Here is an 18,212-nt window from a genome sequence, read left to right as displayed (position 1 = left end):
GCTTTTCAAGCTAGAGAAATGTTGGGATGGACACAGTGTTTTAGGAAAGAGTTCTGTGGTCATAATCCAAGAGGCATAGAGAGGGTAAAAGGCAGGAAGAAAAGCAAGGTAGCCATTGTTACTACTATCACCCTCGATTCAGATAACCAGGATAGTGACAGGAGAATTCAAGATATGTCCTAGGAACAAAAGCAGGGCCCAGAAGGAAAAGGACCACTTTCTTCTCTTTGAATTGACCCATGAATCCTCACATTCCTCACTTAGCTCTCAAACCCTTCCCGGTAAAACTCAAGTGTCATATCACAATCTTTTCTTGATGGAAACCCTGTGATCAGGGAGGTACCTCCAGGCCATCCCGAGAAGGGGAGTCAAAGCCCCTATTCACTTTCACTTAATCTAAGGCAAGTTGCATAAACAACTCGTAACTATAGAAGAAATAACTCCCCTGTAATGTGTCAGGTTTAATCCGATCAGTAGTGAAATGGAATAGAGAGGCCAGGCAAAAGTTGGTCAAAACAACCTTTTAATGGGATGCACTCTCGGGTGAGGGGTGAGGTCCAGCGGCCCGCAGGGTAGGGAGAGAGTGGGAAGCCAGCCGTGCCCAGGCAAATGGCAAGGGGGTCTATAAAGAGTTTTCCCTGGGAAGATGGGGGCAGGGCAGCATTCTGATTAGGGCAAGGATTACAGGTCTTTGTGTGCTAAGTTAGGGTAGGGCGGCAAGGTGGCCTTATTGGGAGGTTGCTGGCCTGGGGTCCACCGTTTTGAGGTCCCCAGTCTCGCCAGCCCAGTACAATGATTCGCTGACTTTCATGGGTATAGGGTAATTGTCCCCTGTCTAAACTGCTCTGAACATTTATGTTAAATGACCTAGTGTTGTGTTCCCAACTTGGGCCTGTCCTATTTGATATTTCAGACCATGCCATCCTTAAGAGTAGACTTCTCTAGTGAAGGTGAGGCAATTCGAGACTTAACAAATCCAGTTATTATATAAAAGAACAAAGTAGGAGGATGAAGGATTCTGGTGGTCTGAGAGCTCTTTCTTAGCTGAGCACAGTGATGGATGATAGTAGGGAGGTAGGAGTGGACAGGACAGAGCCAAATTCTCTGTGCAATTTAGGTGAGGGCCTGAGGACTGAGCCCAGGAGGATAAAGGAGCCTGGGCACTGTGTTAGGAAGGACAGACAGGAGAGGACCTGGAAAGGGGGACTGTAGAGATATAAATCTATGTTCTGGGTATCTGTGGGGTTATGTGCTGGGGTATGCACCATAAATCTTTTCTCCCCAAAGGTAATCACCAGAACATAAAACATTCTGCATTGCTGTCTGATGCTTTCAGAGCCCCTGGGCACTTTTTCTGGACACAGTGAGGGGGAGCTGGGTCTCGTGGCTGAGTTAGGACAGTGATTCTGTTCAGATCAGTTGACAGGCTCAAAGCTAGCAGACTGAGATGAAATCTGGATGAGAATATTGAAAGCAAAAAATTCTGGTTTGGGGATGTTTTGTTCTCAGACTTTTGACCAGTCTGAAGGAGATCCATAACAAGATCTTTCTTCTTTGGGAGTATTTTCCAGAAAACCCCATACTAATTAAGTTTATTAACTTTTAAATGCCAAAGAGGAGCTCTTAATTTAAAGAAAATCTAAAGTGAACCCTTTGGTAAAGCATGGAATCCTTTTGTAATGCAAATAACCCCTCCCCGGTGCCATTATATTATCTTGTAAGTTTCAGAGTTGGGAAAATGCTGGGCCCACCTGTACTCCATTCACAGCACACTGAGAAAGCAGAGCATAATAGATGGTGAGCCCTAGGAATATTTCAACCCTAGCAGCATGGTTCACTGTTGTCTATGACATGTTGTTAAATTATTGATACCCAGCCAGGCTTTGGGACACAGGCTTTGTTGTTCTGAGCTAACAAAGCCACCTGAGAGAAAGCCATAATGAGAGAGCAGGGACTTAAACTAGGATGGGGTAAGGCTTCTGGTCCTCCTGTAACAGGAATCCTGCCTGAAACAGGAGAGGGCTACAAATTATTTGGACTGACCACTCTTGCAAAAAGAAAGAGAAAATAGGTGCATTAATGAAATTCTTACAACAGATGGCAAACTGTCCTTGCATCCTCTGGTGGGGGAAAAGGGAAAGAAAAAAAAAAAACTTTCAAAGAATATTTTATATGAGTATATCACACAGAATCCACTTACTCCGAGGACTCACAGAAAGCTATCTAAGAGACATTCAGTTAAATTATTTAACAGAAGATGACAGAAAAGAATTAGAGAAAGAAATTTTCCCATCTCAAGTTAAAACAACAATCCACTCTCTATCCACGGGTAAATCTCTGGGTCCAGATGGTTGCCCAACAGAATTTTAGCAAACATTTGGAGAGATAATAAGGCCTGTAACAGTAGATAATTACTCACTTATATATGGCTCAGTGCCCCCTCATCTACATTAGTTTCTATAGCAGGTTTTTTGCCAAAAGAAAGGCAGCAGACCCCTGCTCTATTTTTTCATTTGTGATTTTCTCTTGCATCACTCTGTGCAGATGCCAGGAACCATCCTTTTTATTTTACTGTCCTTACAAAGACCTTTGAGCACAATGGGAAGTAAGGAGATATTAAATATTACTGAAATGGGATGTGAAAACAGCTACTAGGAATTCCTCCAGGAAAATAGGTAAAGGTCCAGTTTAGTTGTCAACAGATATCATCCAGTTAATATGTTTAGGAGAGGGGACTCTCTTTTACCTTCCTTCCCCCACTTCCACCGCTCATTTTCCCAAGAGGAGAGTAAACATTGGCATTTTAGGAGCTCATAGGATTGAACATCCACCCCAGGGCATACAGAGCAAAGGTCATGGACATTTTCAACAGCAACTAGTTCATAGCCATTTTGCTAGGGGCTTAATGGAGGCTGATGAGTTTAGCTACAATCTGTGCTCTAAGGCTGAGAAGCAAGAGTGAGACTCCAAACTGCAGGCTTCACTGACCAGACGGGCTATAAATGTCTCTACAAATTATAGATGCTTCTGGGAGACTATAATCCTTAGCTCTTGTAGATGTTTTTTCCCCTCTACAGAGCATTTTACACAAACTAATTAATCCTTTCACCAACCCAATAATTTCAGACAAAGTGATTTCCCCATTTTATAGATGGAGAAACTGAGTGCCAAGTGTCCTTGCCTTTTAGCTGTCAACACTTTGAAGATGAAACAAATTTGAAAAATAAGTCAGGCAACTCATCTGCTAGTTTTCTGTTAACTAGATTGTGACATCTATGCACAGAAAGCACACCAATATTTGCTGATTAATTGATGGTAATTGTTGTTATTTATTGAGTGCTTCGTATGTATCGTGCTATGCATATGTTAGATTGCTCAGTCTTCACCATCCTTTAGAACATTCACTCTTATCCTTGCATGTGTGTTAGAATACACCTGGGGAGACTTATAAAAGAATCTGATATCTGCTTCCCAGATCAGAATCTTTGGGACCAGACATCAGTATTTTTTAAAGTTACCCAGGTGATTTCATTATGCAAGTAAAGTTAAGAACATTGTGGTTAAGAAAGCTAGAAGAGATATAGAGAAATGGAGGAATACCCGCAGTTAACAATATGGTGATGTTGTCTTTTGTTTTTCAATGAAAGAGATGCGAGTTATAGGATGAGTAGAAAGAACTAGTAGAGAAGAAACATGAAGGGAACAGAAGAGAATGGGTCATTAATGGAGCAATTTCTCAGAGGAAATCAGAGAATGAGGATTAGCCACTTTCATCTTTGTGTCTCTTCTGTGTACTTACAGATTTTTATTGTAGCATCTATTAACCTACATTTTTTGTTTACATGGCTGGCATCTTTCCAGACTCTACATTGTTTGAGGCATGGTTCTGTGTCCAGAACCTTGAGTAATGTCTGAGATACAACAATCTCTCAGGTTCTGCTTAAACAAAAGAATGATTTTGGAAAACAATCTTCGTTTCATGGAAAAGACTCTCCAATGGTCTCTCACACAGTGCTTGAAACTCATACCATTAATCATTCTTTTAGAGTAAAGCTCTGATAACCTGAGTTAAGAATTGGTTTGCAAGGACATTACAATGTCCCGTGCTACCTTCAGCCATTTGTGTCTCTGCATAAATTGCTTTGACCGATTAGCCTATCAGTCACCAACAGGAATCAAACAGAATGTGAATCTAAACAGGCTGTCACTATTTGGTGTGGTTAAACATAAGAGAGGGTACATCTCAAAGCACTGGAGTGTGTTTCTGGCCTCTGGGAGGCAACAGGGAGGTCTGAAAAGCCTAAAGCCAGGATAGCCAAGCCAAATGTGTGTGTATATATTGGATAGTCGTCAGAGAATTCAACTGCCCACCCCAACCCCTGCTGTCTCAAAGGCTGTCTCAGAGCCATATTTAAAAATTGCACATCATGCTATCGCTTGGCATCATTTGTGCTCCTTGGTTTCCCATGTATACACTCCTCAGGAAATTGGGGAATAGAAGATGCCACTTTTCATTCAGATGGACTGATTTCATTCCAGAGGGAACATTTTTTGGTGATCTTGAAACATTTTGTGAATGTAGAAAAGCACCTCATACAATGCTGCAGTTCATAATTGTAGCCAGCAGGGCCCTCATGTCATGGCATCTCCCAGTGCTCAGTCCTGCCACTGGTAGAATGAGAGATGAGACCACCTTGCTCTGGGCCCTGCACTGGAAACTACCATCTTGCCTAAATACCCTGTACTGCTTTGCCTTTATTTACTGTAACCCAAACTCATTCTTTTTCTCTTTGGAATATCTGTTTTATGATCAGCATATTTCATATTCTTTCAGCTCCCTACCTTAGTCTCAAAGTCTTTCAGCCACTTGTTTTAATTATGAAACATTTTAACTTCTAAAATCACTAGTTCAAAATTACTGCTCTGTAGCCTCAATTTCCCATCTTTCCATCTTGCTCATTCAAGTAGCCCTATACATGAAGGCTCAGACTTCTGTTTATTTGACCCCTATTTAATTTGTTACCCATAAGCTTTTAACCTGCTTTCACTCTTCTTTTATCCAGCTTTGATGGTTTGACCTGCCATTAAAATTAAACCTTCTACAGACGGTAAATTATGTTTCCCCTCTGTCCTTTTATTGCTCTCATCTGGGACAAAGTCCACTCTTGGATAAAACTGTTGCCAGGAAATATCATGTTTTGTTGGAAAAAAAATCACATAACAGAATAATATAATTCCACTGTGAATTCATGATTGTCGATCTCAACTGAGTCTCAGTAGTATTACTATCCAATAATTCTGTTATGTTTATCTGGTCAATTTTCTCTCCAACTTTTACAATGGCTATTTCAAATCTATTTCATTTTCATTAATCTTCTGGCTCTCCCCATCTGCCCCTGCCCATTCTCAGCAGATGATCTTATTTCTCACATAACAGGGGAAAATGAAACCATAAGATGGGAGTTCCTTTGCCTCTTCATCTCCATGTCTATCTATACTCATTCTTTTCTCTCTATAACTTGTAAAAAGAGTGAGAGAGAGAGAGAGAGATCCGTCTTCTTTATGTCAATTCTTTCCTGCATATTTAGGAATAGTATATTCTTGTCCATACACTCCCTCTGTTGAAACTTCCACTAGTTCCTTTTATAAGATTATCCCAACTAGCTATTAAGCTTTGGTCTGTCATAAATAAAATTATATTTTTAGCTCTACTCTCAGCCTCCAATACTATCCTATATCTTACCTTAAAACTATTTCTCTCCTTACCTTAAAACTAAAATGTTCAAGAGATTTTAATGTTTTATTTATTTATTTTTATTTATTTATTTATTTTGATTCTAATGTCTTAATTTCTGTATTTCCCATGGACTCTTGAACACATTTTGATCAGGCTTGGATCAGAATCCCTACTACCCCATCAAGCACCGTGGTCACCAAAGCCCACCATGCCTAAAATCAGTTTTTTTTTGTTTCCTTTTTTCCCCCTTCTCTTCTCAATAAAATCAAACATTTCTTGCTTGCTCCCCTGGAAATTCTTTTCCTGTTATTGACATTAACACCATACATTTTTGTGTGTACTCTGATTTCTCTGAAAATTCCTTCTGAGTTTCGCCTTTAAATATCATAATTCTTTAGTGTTCAGTCTTAAATACTCTCCCTTTTATTAACCTTACTCTCTACTCTTTCCCCGGACAATTAGATTTAATCATAAAGCCTTCTTATAAAAAAAAAAAAAAAAGCCTTCTCATATGTTCATTCATGACTCAAATTTGAATCCCTACCGTAGGTTTTTCTCTGAATTTTACCCATATGTTCAACTGCCTAAGTGACATTTCCAATTGTATAGATACCTCACAATCTTGTGTAAAACTGAAGCTATGATGTCCTATTGCCAATATGCTCATCTTCTATGATTTTCTCTTTATTTTCCTATACAGACCATTTTTCTTGTTATTACATTGACTGGAAACCCTAATAAAATGAGTAGTGATATTGGACACTTCTAACTTATTCCTGACTTTAATTGGAATGCTTCTTCTAAAATATCACCATTAAATATGATAGTAATCCAGTAGCTGACACTGTTAGTTACTTATGCAATATTCATTACCCTCTTCCATCTTACTAGTAGGTAATCCCCTTTTAAAAGGACAATGGACATGTCTAGAACAAAGAACAAAAATTTTTTTTTTCATTTTCAAACTTTATTGAAGTTAAAAACAGTTCTGGATAATGGCATGTAAAATGATAGCTTTTAGCTATCATGCCTATGTCAAGACTGCTAAAAGCTATCTTTTAGCAGTCTTGACATAGGCATGCCCCTTCCTCCTACTTATTTCTTCCTACCTGGAATGCAGATCTGATGCCCATAAGATTTACACTGTTTTTGCCATCAAAATTTACATGGTAGATATGTAGAAAAATCTGGAGACCCTGACATCATTTTTATATAACCACACTGTCCTGGACTGCTACTTCTTAGTCTCCTTAGAGCATGAAACAAATGAAATTTTATTTTAACCCTTTCTGATAGCATTTTGGTTAAATTTCTTCTTTTTAACTAAAAAACACCTAAGAACCTAAACACCTAAAAACATACCTAATTTTTATGTACTTGTTGTAGAATAATGGCATTCCAAAGATATCCACATACTAATCCCCATAGTCTGTGAATATGTTATAACACATGGCCAAGGGAATTTAAATTGCAAATAGAATTAAGATTACTAATTTTAAACACATTTTAAAATAGGGAGATTATCTTAGATTAATTATATGGGCCCCATCTAAATAATGAAGGATAGTTGGGAGAAAGGCAAGCAGGGACAACCACCCCCTCAAGAGGAAACTACCCTTAAAAGGATTTTACACCACCCTGGAAGGAGTCCTCCACCCTTTCCCACGTGAGCAACTACCTGATACGTAGATGAGCATGTGGACAAAAACCTGATTGGGTGGGTGGCAGGCACATGGAGGGTTAATCAGATTAAAACAGCCTGCCAACATTCTCATAAAAATTCCTAGACTTAGAAACTCCTGCAGCAACCCTCTTGGATCCTGTCCCTCTTCTCAAGCTTTGTGCTATTCCTTAATATACTTTACTCTGCTGCCCACCACTCTTCATCTGATCTACCTCTTCATTCTTCAAAGCAGCATGACCAAGAACCATGGGCACTGATGGAAAAGAAATCCTGCAACGTAACTGTGAGGGTTCTTAAAAGTTGAAGAGGAAGGTAGAAGAGAGAAGGTCAGAGTGATAGAATACAAAGATGGGAGAAGAACTGAGCTAGCCATTACTAGCTTTAAAGCCATTAATTCACCATAAACCAAGGAATGCGGGCAGCTTCTGGAATTTGAAAAAGTCAGGGAAGTAGCTTCTCCTGGAGTTTCCAAAAGGAATGCAGTCCGGCTGACATCCTGATTTTAGCCCAGTGAGACCTGTGTCAATTTTCTAATTTACTAAACTGTAAGATAATAAAGAGACATGGTTTTAAGCCATTAGATTTGTCCAAATTTTTTATAGCAGCACTAGAAAACTAATATGGTACTCTCTATGACATTGAGGAAGCAGGTTCTTGCTATTTTTACTGCTGAAAGTTTTATCATGAACAAATCCAAAATTTAACTAACTGCTTTCCTGGTTTTCCTGAGAAGTAAGTAAGATGAAAAGATCCTATCTGTCATTCCTTTTTTAAATTGTTAATATGCTGGATTACTTTGAGATTAATAAATCCTCTGATTTAAATGATAACTGCATTCCTAAGATAAACAATACATACATAAATATATAAATAAACAAACTGGTGGTTGCCAGAGGGGAGATGGGTGGGAGGATGGACAAAATAAAGAGGATCAAAAGTACACTTATCTTGATGAGCACTGAATAATGTATAGAATTGCTGAACCATTATGTTGTACACCTGAAACTCATATAACATCATATGTTAATTATACATCAGTTAAAAAAAAAGAAATCTTCAAAGAATAATTTGAAAGTCTTTTAAATGCTACCTTTCTGTGTCCTCATCTCTTTCTTTTATCTTTGGAAAAGAATTTTCTCAATTAGATTTTCCAAGTTAGGGAGTTTCAGATGTTTCAAACCAAGGCAATTTGCAAAGTCATAACTCCACATGCACCATTTCCTGAGCTATCACCTGGGAGTACTGGACATCTAGAGGTAAATGATGCCTTTGACTCTTTACCTAGATCACCATTTTTCTTGTTGCTTTTGTACCTTACACACTAGGTCAAGCTTTCACTGGACTTAACCGTCATAAGAAAATGTTGCCCACCCTATAACAATTCCTGTACCTGGTGGAAAAATCTGTGTGGCTTCAGGAAGAAAAACTCAGTGAGATTTAAAAAAAAAAAAAAAAAAAAAAAGTTTTCAGTGAGCTGTATAACTGCAGTATCATCATGATATTCACCCTGGATGCAATCTTCATGAATAGTAATTTGTTGAACATGATGTTGCTTTTAGTGGGGAATTACTTTGGTGCCAAAGCTGACAGTTTAGTTTTTTGTTCTAAATAAACAAAAAATATGTATTTTGTATTTATTTCAGAATAATAAAAGTATGGCCTGCTATACTATTTTCATGTCATTAATATTTCCTTGCTTTATAATCCATTAAAAATAATACAGGAAAATTGAACTGAAAGTGGTTTGCTAACACTTTATTTAGGAATTTGTCAATATATTCATCAGTACAATTGGTTTGTACTTAATCTTTTCTTATATTTATCCTGTCTAGTTTCCATATTAAGATTAAATTAGCCTTCAGAAATGACTTAGTCAAACTTAGTCACATATCCTCGTTTTGAGAAATTCTGAAGGCCATAATTTTTAGTTTGATAAAATTTGGCTATACATTTATTTGGAACTGATTTCTTTTTGAAAGAGTTTTATTATAATTTACACTTTAATTTCTTTTTTATCCCCATTACTGATTTAACCCTTCCCTTCACCCCTCTCCCAGTTTGTTCTCTATAATAGTCTGTTTCTTGGTTTTGTCTGTCTCCCCTTTTATTTTATTACCTTTGCTTATTTGCTTTGTTTCTTAAATTCCACATATGAGTGAAATCAAATGGTATTTGCTATCTCTGACTGACTTATTTCACTTAGCATAATATTCTCTAGCTCTATCCATGTCATTGTAGATGGCAAGATTTCATTCTTTTTTATGGCTGAATAATATTCCTATATATACCAGTCTTCTTTATCCATTCATCAGTTGATGGACACCTGGGCTGTTTCCATATCTTGGCTATTTTAAATAATGCAACTATAAACATAGGGATGCATGTATTCTTTTGAATTAGTATTTTTGTATTCTTTGGGTAAATACCTGGTAGTGTGATTGCTGGATCATAAAGTAGTTCTATTTTTAACTTTTTGAGGAACCTCCTACTGTTTGCTACAGTGACTGCATTGGTTTAGATTCCCATATATAGTATATGAGTTTTCCTTTTTCTCCACATCCTTGGCAACACTTGTTGTTTCTTGTATTTTTATTTTAGCCATTCTAACAGGTTTTTATTATTCCATTTGTTTTATTTAATTTGTTCTTCTCTTTCTTTTTTCTTAATGGGAGGCTGAACTCACCAATTTGAGACTGTAATTTTGTCTTAATACAGCCATATAATGCTCTACATTTTCTGTGGTTTTAAAAGATGTTTTTCCTGATTATAGAATTCTAGATTGACAGATTTTCTTCCAGGACTTTAAATATGCTTGTCCCTGTTTTCTCACTTGCATTGTTTTGGAAGAGAAATCCCTATCATCCTTTCATTTTCTCTCTGTGAAATAAGTGACTTTTCGTTTGACTATTTTTTTTTTAAGATTTGTTCTTTAAAAGTAGTTTTGAACAATTTGAAGAATTGAAGAATACTACATATATACTACATATATAATACCACATACTATATTTTGCAAAATATATGATGATCAAATTGTATTCTTCATGCTTCTGTTGCTTGGGGTTCATTGAGCTTCTTAAGTTTGTGGCTTTATAATTTTCAACAAACTGAGCAAAACATTGGCTATTATTTCTTCAAATATTTCTTTTATTTCTCACTGTTTTCTCTCCTTGGGAACTCCAACATCATATGTATTAGGGCAACTGAAGATGTCATATAGCTCACTTAACTCTTTTTCAGTTTTTTAATCTTTTTTTCTCTGTGTGTTTTATTTTTTGTTTTTATTACAGCATACTTAATCATCCTAAGTATTTATATCTCTATCCTTGTTTTTGCTAAGTCCTACTCACTTTTCAGATCTCATCTCATGTCTAATTTTCAGGGAAACACCATCTGGCCCCCTAATCTCAATCATTTTCTTTGATTATAATATCTTATTTCAACTTCTATGTTTGTAACATAATACTTAGCTTACATAACAGTTAACATTGTAATAGAAAATGTTTCATTGCAAACAAATCTTCAAAATATAATAGCTCAAATGATAGGAATGTTTGTTATTTGGACTCTGATATTGTTTCTTGGGAGGAGTTATTTTCACTGTTCTTCATGATTCCTCTGTCTGTACTCTGGGAGACAAATCTCTGTTTACTAATTTCCTTTTTTAAAAAAATTTGTATTTTTTATTAAAGATTTTATTAAAAAAAAAGATTTTATTTATTTATTTATTTATTTATTTATTTATTTATTTATTTTATTTATGAGAGACAGAGAGAGAGGCAGAGACATAGGCAGAGGGAGAAGTAGGCTCCCTGCAAGGAGCCTGGGATCCCAGACTCTGGGATCAGGTCCTGAGCTGAAAGCAGATGCTCAACTGCTGAGCCACCCATGCGTCCCTGTTTACTAATTTCCATGCGATATAGAAGTAGGTATTTTGCAAAAAGTCTTCTTTGGAGGTGCACAGCTTTCACACTCCACAGGTCTGATGGCCTAAGTTTTATTGTTATTATTTGTTTTGTTTCCTTTTCCCAATAACTCTAAAACTTTTTTTTAAAAAAGCACGTTTTGCTTCTCTTTCATTAGATTTATTCCTAGTTGCTTGATATAATTTTATTATATTGTTTTCTTTTTAGTTGTATTTTCTGATGTATACAAATGTAATTGATTCTTGTTTGTTTATCTTATTATCCAGCCATCTTGTTCAACTCTGCCATGATTCTAAAATTTATTCATAGTTTCTTTAACTTCTTTTGTATGAAGTCTCATATTATTTACAGTAATAAGATTTTTATTATCCCTTCCCAAACTTGAAGCATTTTTTCTTTCAATGCACAATCTAGGATCTCTAATACAAGGTCAAAGAGTTGAACTGATGAAAGTGGGTGTACCATCTCATTCCTCATTTTGATATTTCCTGCTTATAATGATGCTGTATACATGTGTGTACACACATGCATATACACACATTTTTCATACTAGGGAATTTCCTTCTCTTCCTAGTTCTCTAAAAACTTTTAATGTGAATTTATATATAACTTTATTTAATGTCTTCTGGAATCTATTGAAATAATTATATGGATAGTATCTTTTAACCTATAAACATGCATTTCTGGGATAAAGCTAAGCTGGCCATAATATATTGTTTTCCCTGTGTTGGTGGATTTAGTTGGATAATTTTTTTTTAAGATTTTTGCATCTGGATTCATGACTTAAAAGGTTCCGTTGTCTTCCTTATTATACAATTTCACCCTACTGTAATGAATTTTTCAATATTTTTCGAACTAAGTATTATTGTGATCATGACTTATTTTGTTTTTGCAGTACTAATGCAATATTTTTTTAAGATTTTATTTTTAAGTAATCTCTGCATCCAATATGAGGCTCAAAACCACAACCCTGAGATCAAGAACCAAATGTTCCACTGACTGAGCCAGCCATTAAGTGCCCCACTAATGCAATATTTTATATTAATAAAATATTTTGGTCAAACAAAATTCTTTAGTTATTTCTGTTTTACATGTTGTATTCATCCACATGCATTCATTTTACTTTGTCCAGTTTTTTTTTAAAGATTTTTTTAATTTATTCATAGAGACAGAGAGAGGCAGAGACACAGGCAGAGGGAGAAGCAGGCATCATACAGAGAGCCTGATGTGGGACTCAATCCAGGGTCTCCAGGATCACGCCCTGGGCTTCAGGCGGTGCTAAACCGCTGCGCCACCGGGGCTGCCCATGTCCAGTTTTTTTCATAATTTCTTCTTTTAAAATAATGAGAGGTGTGTTTCATTACACCTTAAGATGTATCCTTAAACATCTGAAACATAATCATCTGAAATTCTTTAACTGACCATCCTGGAAATTTAATTTCAATGGAGAAATAACCCTTTTGGTGAATTTGTGTGTTTACTTATTTGGAACTAGATTATTTTTTAATGTGCTTTACATTTACATTTTGAGTTATAGCTATATTTTTTGTGAAGACCTCCTCCCCCACCCCCGTCTTCTTTTTTTCCTGTCTTCTCATTTGGTGGTTTTGCTATAACACCAACTAGCCTTGCAGACCAGGTCCCATCCTACATGCAGATATGGTTTCCTGTCTGGTGGTGGTATTAAAAGCCTTGCAAATCCAACCACAGAGCCAGAGAGTATCTTGACTCAGTTCTTCATTATAGAGCCTATGTCTGTGCCTTTCTGCACATTGTTTGAGAGCTATAATTCAAGTTTAATTTTTTATTTTTAATTTAATATACAGCAAAATTCATTGATTTTGGTATGTTCATGGTTTTGACAAATGCATGGAATCTTCCTGCTGCCTTTAAAAAAATAGTTTATTTTAGAACAGTCTTATATTCACAGAAGAGTTGAGCAGAAAGGACAGAAATTTCCCAAATACCCTCTGCCTCCAGACATGCATAGCCTCCCCCATTATTAGCATTCCCCACCAGAGTGATATTTGTTACAGTTGATGAACCTACACTGACACATCATTATCACCCAGAGCCCATTGTCTACATTAGGGTATGCTTTTAGTGTTGTACATCCTGTAGGTTTTGGACAAATTTATAATGACATGCATCCAGCATTATAGTATCAGAGTAGTTTTACTACTCTAGAAATCCTCTGGCCTCAATCTGTTCATTTGTCCCTCCCCTAAACCCCTGGAACCACTTTTTACTTTTACTGTCTCTTTCATTTTGCATTTTCCAGGATGTCAAATAGTTAGAATCACAGTATATAGCCTTTCACATTGACTTCTTTCATTTCATAATACGTATTTCAGTTCATGCCTTTCCATGGCTTTGATAACTCATTTTATTTTAGTGCTGAATAATATTCCACTGTCTAACTGTACCATGATTTATTTATCCATTTATCTACTAGATGACATTTTTGTGGCTTCCAAGTTTTGACAATTATGAATAAAGCTGCTATAAACGTGTGTGCAAGTTTTTATGTGGACGTAAGTTTTCAATTTCTTTGGGTAAATACCAGGTGCACAATCACTAGATCATATGGCAAGAGTATGTTTAGTTTTGTAAGAAATGATCAAATCTTCTTCCATAGCAGCTGTAGTAATTCCCACTAGCAGTGTAATGAGAGTGCTTGTTGCCTCACATCCTTGTCAATATTGGTGCTATCAGTATTTCGGATTTTGTCCATTCTAATAGATGTATAGTGGCATCTCATTGTTGCATTAATTTGCATTTCCCTGATGACATATGATATAGAGCGTCTTTTCATTTGCTTATTTGCCATCTGTGTATGTTCTTTGGTAAAGTGGTCTGTTAAGGTCTTTGGCCCATTTTCTAACTGAGTTGTTTGTTTTCTTATTGTTGAATTTTAAGAACTTTTTAATATATAAATATATATTGGGAATAATAGTCCTTTCTTGGATATGTCTTTCGCAACTATTTTCTCACAATCTGTGGCTTGTCTTTTCATTCTCTTGACAGTTTCTTTTGCAGAGCAGAAATTTTTATTTTAATGAAGTACAGCTTATCAATTCTTTCTGTCATAGATTGTGCCCTTGGTGTTGTATCTAAGAAGTCATTGCCAAACCCAAGGTCATCTAGGTTTCTGTTTCATCTTCTAGGGTTTTCTAGCTTTGTGTTTAATATTTAGATATGTGGTCCATTTTGAGTTCATTCTTGTACAGAGTGTAAGGCCTGTATTTTGATTTAGTTTTTGACCTATGGATGCCAGTGTCTCCAGTGCCATTCATTGTAAGCACTATTTTTTTCTCCATTGTATTGGTTTTGCTCCTTTGTGAAAGGTCAGTTGATTTTATTTATGTGGGCATCCTTCTGGATTGTATTCTGTTCTATTGATATATTTGTCTCTTATTTTCCCAACACTTGATGTCATTTTACAGCCAAAGCCTCTGCCCACTGAACCTCTAGGACCACTGATCTCTTCTCCACCCTTCTAGTTTTGCTTTTGCCAGAATGCCATATAAATGATATCATAAAGTAGGTAGTCTTTTGAATCTGAATTCTTCACTTAGCTGCATGCATTTTAATTCTCTAGATGCTATAACATGTATCCATATATTTTTTTATTGTTTTTTTTATTGTTAAATAGTATTTCATTGTATGATTTGACGTGTTTGTTTATTCATTTCTCAATTGAGGGCCATTTGGATTGTTTCCACTTTGGGACAGTTACCTATAAAGCTTCTATAAACATTTGCTATGAATGGATATATAGATTTTCATTTCACTTGATAGAAACCAGGTATTAATAGTAAATAGGTTTTGTTTGTTTTGTATTGTTTGTTGTTGTTTTTTTTCATAGCTTATTTATACTGATAGTAGCTTCCCTCCTGTACTTTCAAACAGAGGGTCTGGATCAGTCACCTTTTTTAAATACAGGGCACTTAGTCTCCTTTGCCCTAGAAGAGCAGAATTTCTGGCCACTTTTACTTGTAAATTTGGGGTTAAAAGACCTATAGCTTTAACCTCTCTCTCCATTTGGTGTTTTCTTTCCATTTTTGGTCCATGAAAATATTTATTTTATTTTTTCCTAAGTTATATGTTTTTTGGTTTTCTCATTATATGTTTTGTCTATAATTACTATGTGACAAAGCAGAGGGGATGATCAGAGTACAAACTCACAGAGCCATCTGGAAGCAGAAACGCCTGGAATTCCCAGAAAGTCCTGCCTGTGCAAATGGCACCATCATCCATCCAGCTGAGTGAATCAGAGAACTGAGAGTTATTTGTGATTATTTCCTTTGCTCTCAGCTTCCATATACAAACACAAAATTTCATTGGTTCTTACCTTGTAAGTGCCTCTCACTTCTTTATACTCCTTTTCATCTGCAGCTTCCACTCTGGTCTAAGCTCTGTTCATCTCTCACCAGTGTTCTCTTTCCACCTAACCCAATCTTCACAATGAAGCCAGAGATACCTTCTATAGCTACATATATAATCAAATCACTCTCTTGCTTTAAATATTCTGTGGCTCCCACTGACCTTTGTTTATAAAGGAATAAAGCCTAGGGCTCTTCCTTGCCTATCTCATTAACTCTTTGTTGAGCCCCTTCTTCTTTGAGTTCTATTCATACCTGTCTCTCCTTGCCCATGCTCTGCAGAGGGCAAGCTCGGCTCTCGCTTCAAGATGTTAGTTCACAGATGTTGTTAGTCTTTTTGCTTGAATGTTTTTTTCTTCTCTTTTCAAATTCCCTTTCATATGTAATTTCTACTAGAATTTAGTAAGAAGACTTCAAGGAAGGCTTCCCTGACTCTCTCACCTTCTTCAAGTCCTGAGTACACACTCTTATTTACACTTGGTACTCACAGTAATTCTTCACTGTGTTGTTGAATGCCCATCTTGCTTTCTTTGTTTATGACTGTAGTGTTACATTCTGACAACACTAAGTTCTCACTGAATACGTTTGTGTAGATGAATAAATAGCTACAAAAATACTTTATGTTTCAGAGGAGTCATTTAAGTGGCACAATTTGAAGTGCCAAGTATTTTTGTCTGTATCTTGGGTATCTCACCTACCGATGTCTAAAAGTCTATCAATCTTCACTGCTTTTGATTAACCACTGCCCTGTTTAGACTCTTCTTTTAAAAGGCAATTCAATCTAGTAACATTAATGCATGATGTCCTTTAACGGTTTAGTGTAATGAAATTATCAGGTTGTTTTGATTCCTGAGAGACAGACTGTCAGAGGACATAGATAGCATTAAGGGAATTTTCCAGGGTAAGCTCATACAAAATTGGTAAAAGTGAAGCCATATGGCCTACTTGTTTCCCAGAGTACATGCATAATAAATGCATGAGGTAGTTTTTATTGTGATGGTTTCATTCACATTCTAGAGTAGTTCATATAATCTAATTGAGTTGATTGACAATGGTGTCTAGGCTTCAACAATGAGGTTGCTGATTCAGAATGAGTTAACCTCATTGGTGCAAATGCTCTTAAAGAACCTAGAATTGTTTCTTTGACTCACTCTTGCAGTTGACTTAGCTATTTGGCATTTATAACCCCAACAACTTGGCTTATAACTTGGTAGAGAAATCCATCTTGGTAGCTGGAGGCCTTCTGAATAATAAGTGAGACTTTTTCACAGCATGTAAATTGTAGAACAACTACGAACCCATCAGTTTATAATGATTATTAAATTTTTATTTATTTATTTTTACAGTAAGCAGATACTGGGACAAGCACTTCTGAAAGTGTTTGTAATATTCTAAAGGGAAGGATTTTCCTTTCTTTCTCAGAGTCAGGGAATCTTGTGACAAGGAAGAATGGTGGGTTAAGAAGTGTGAATTTTTTTAATAGCTAACATCGAGTACAGAATATGTGCTGGGTGCTATAAACAGCTCTTTATATTGTATTATCATATTTAATCCTCCACTCTATGATCTAGTTGCCACTATTATCCCTAATTCTGTTTTGAGGAAAATAATGATTTATTTTACTGGATCTATTTCAAAGAATGGAAAAATTATAGTAATTTTTATTTGTGAAAGAAAAGAAGTCAGTGTAATTACTTTTGAAGGAAATAAATTTTACTAAGAATAAAATCCAGAACTATTTGTATGCTTCTATTCTTCATTATATCAATGATTTCTTAAAAAGTATCCCATTACTCTATATCTCAGGACAAAATTTAAATGATTGTAAAAAGGTAGTGTCTTAAAGTAAATGAGATTAGGCTTTTGGGATAGTAGAATTCTAACATCATTGAGCTCAGCCAAGTTGTCATTTAGACCATACCTCACTGCAGCATTTGCTCTTCTGTTCTTCATACTATACTAGAGAGGAATGAGATCCTTAGAGTGCTTCATGTTCTGAGCAAGACTTTCAAGTCATAAGGTCCAAGTACTTTGTTCACTTCTTGAGATGCCTGAATTTAGTGCAAAAAAAAATTGAAAAGAAGATCCTGTTGGATTATGTAACAATACACATCAATGTGACTCAATTTTAGATTCTTGGGTCAAATCCAAACAGAGCAAAGTTGGTTTTGCTACAGGTTTTGCTAATATCCATCATATAAATGGTGTACAACATTGTGCTTGCAATTCAATTTAAAATGGCCATGGAAAGACTTTTTGGTCTACAAATAAAGTCTTATATAATAACATGGGAAAGTGTAGGAATATTTTTGTAAGACCTCTTATATGTCCAAAGTAGAAGGCTGAGGCTAATACAAAAAAGTTTTGATTTATTGAGCCACTTCTGGAAAGTTAGAAAATGCTCTCAGCCAGAACAGATACAATATGGGTTTGCCCAAGGCACTATTACCTCTATTTTATAGATGAAGAAACTGTATCCCAGG

The sequence above is a fragment of the Canis lupus genome, chromosome 6 (genome assembly GCF_048164855.1).
Source record: "Canis lupus baileyi chromosome 6, mCanLup2.hap1, whole genome shotgun sequence".
Classification (NCBI taxonomy): domain Eukaryota; kingdom Metazoa; phylum Chordata; class Mammalia; order Carnivora; family Canidae; genus Canis; species Canis lupus.
The sequence above is the reverse complement of the archived record's forward strand: the minus strand, read 5'-3'. Positions refer to the sequence as shown.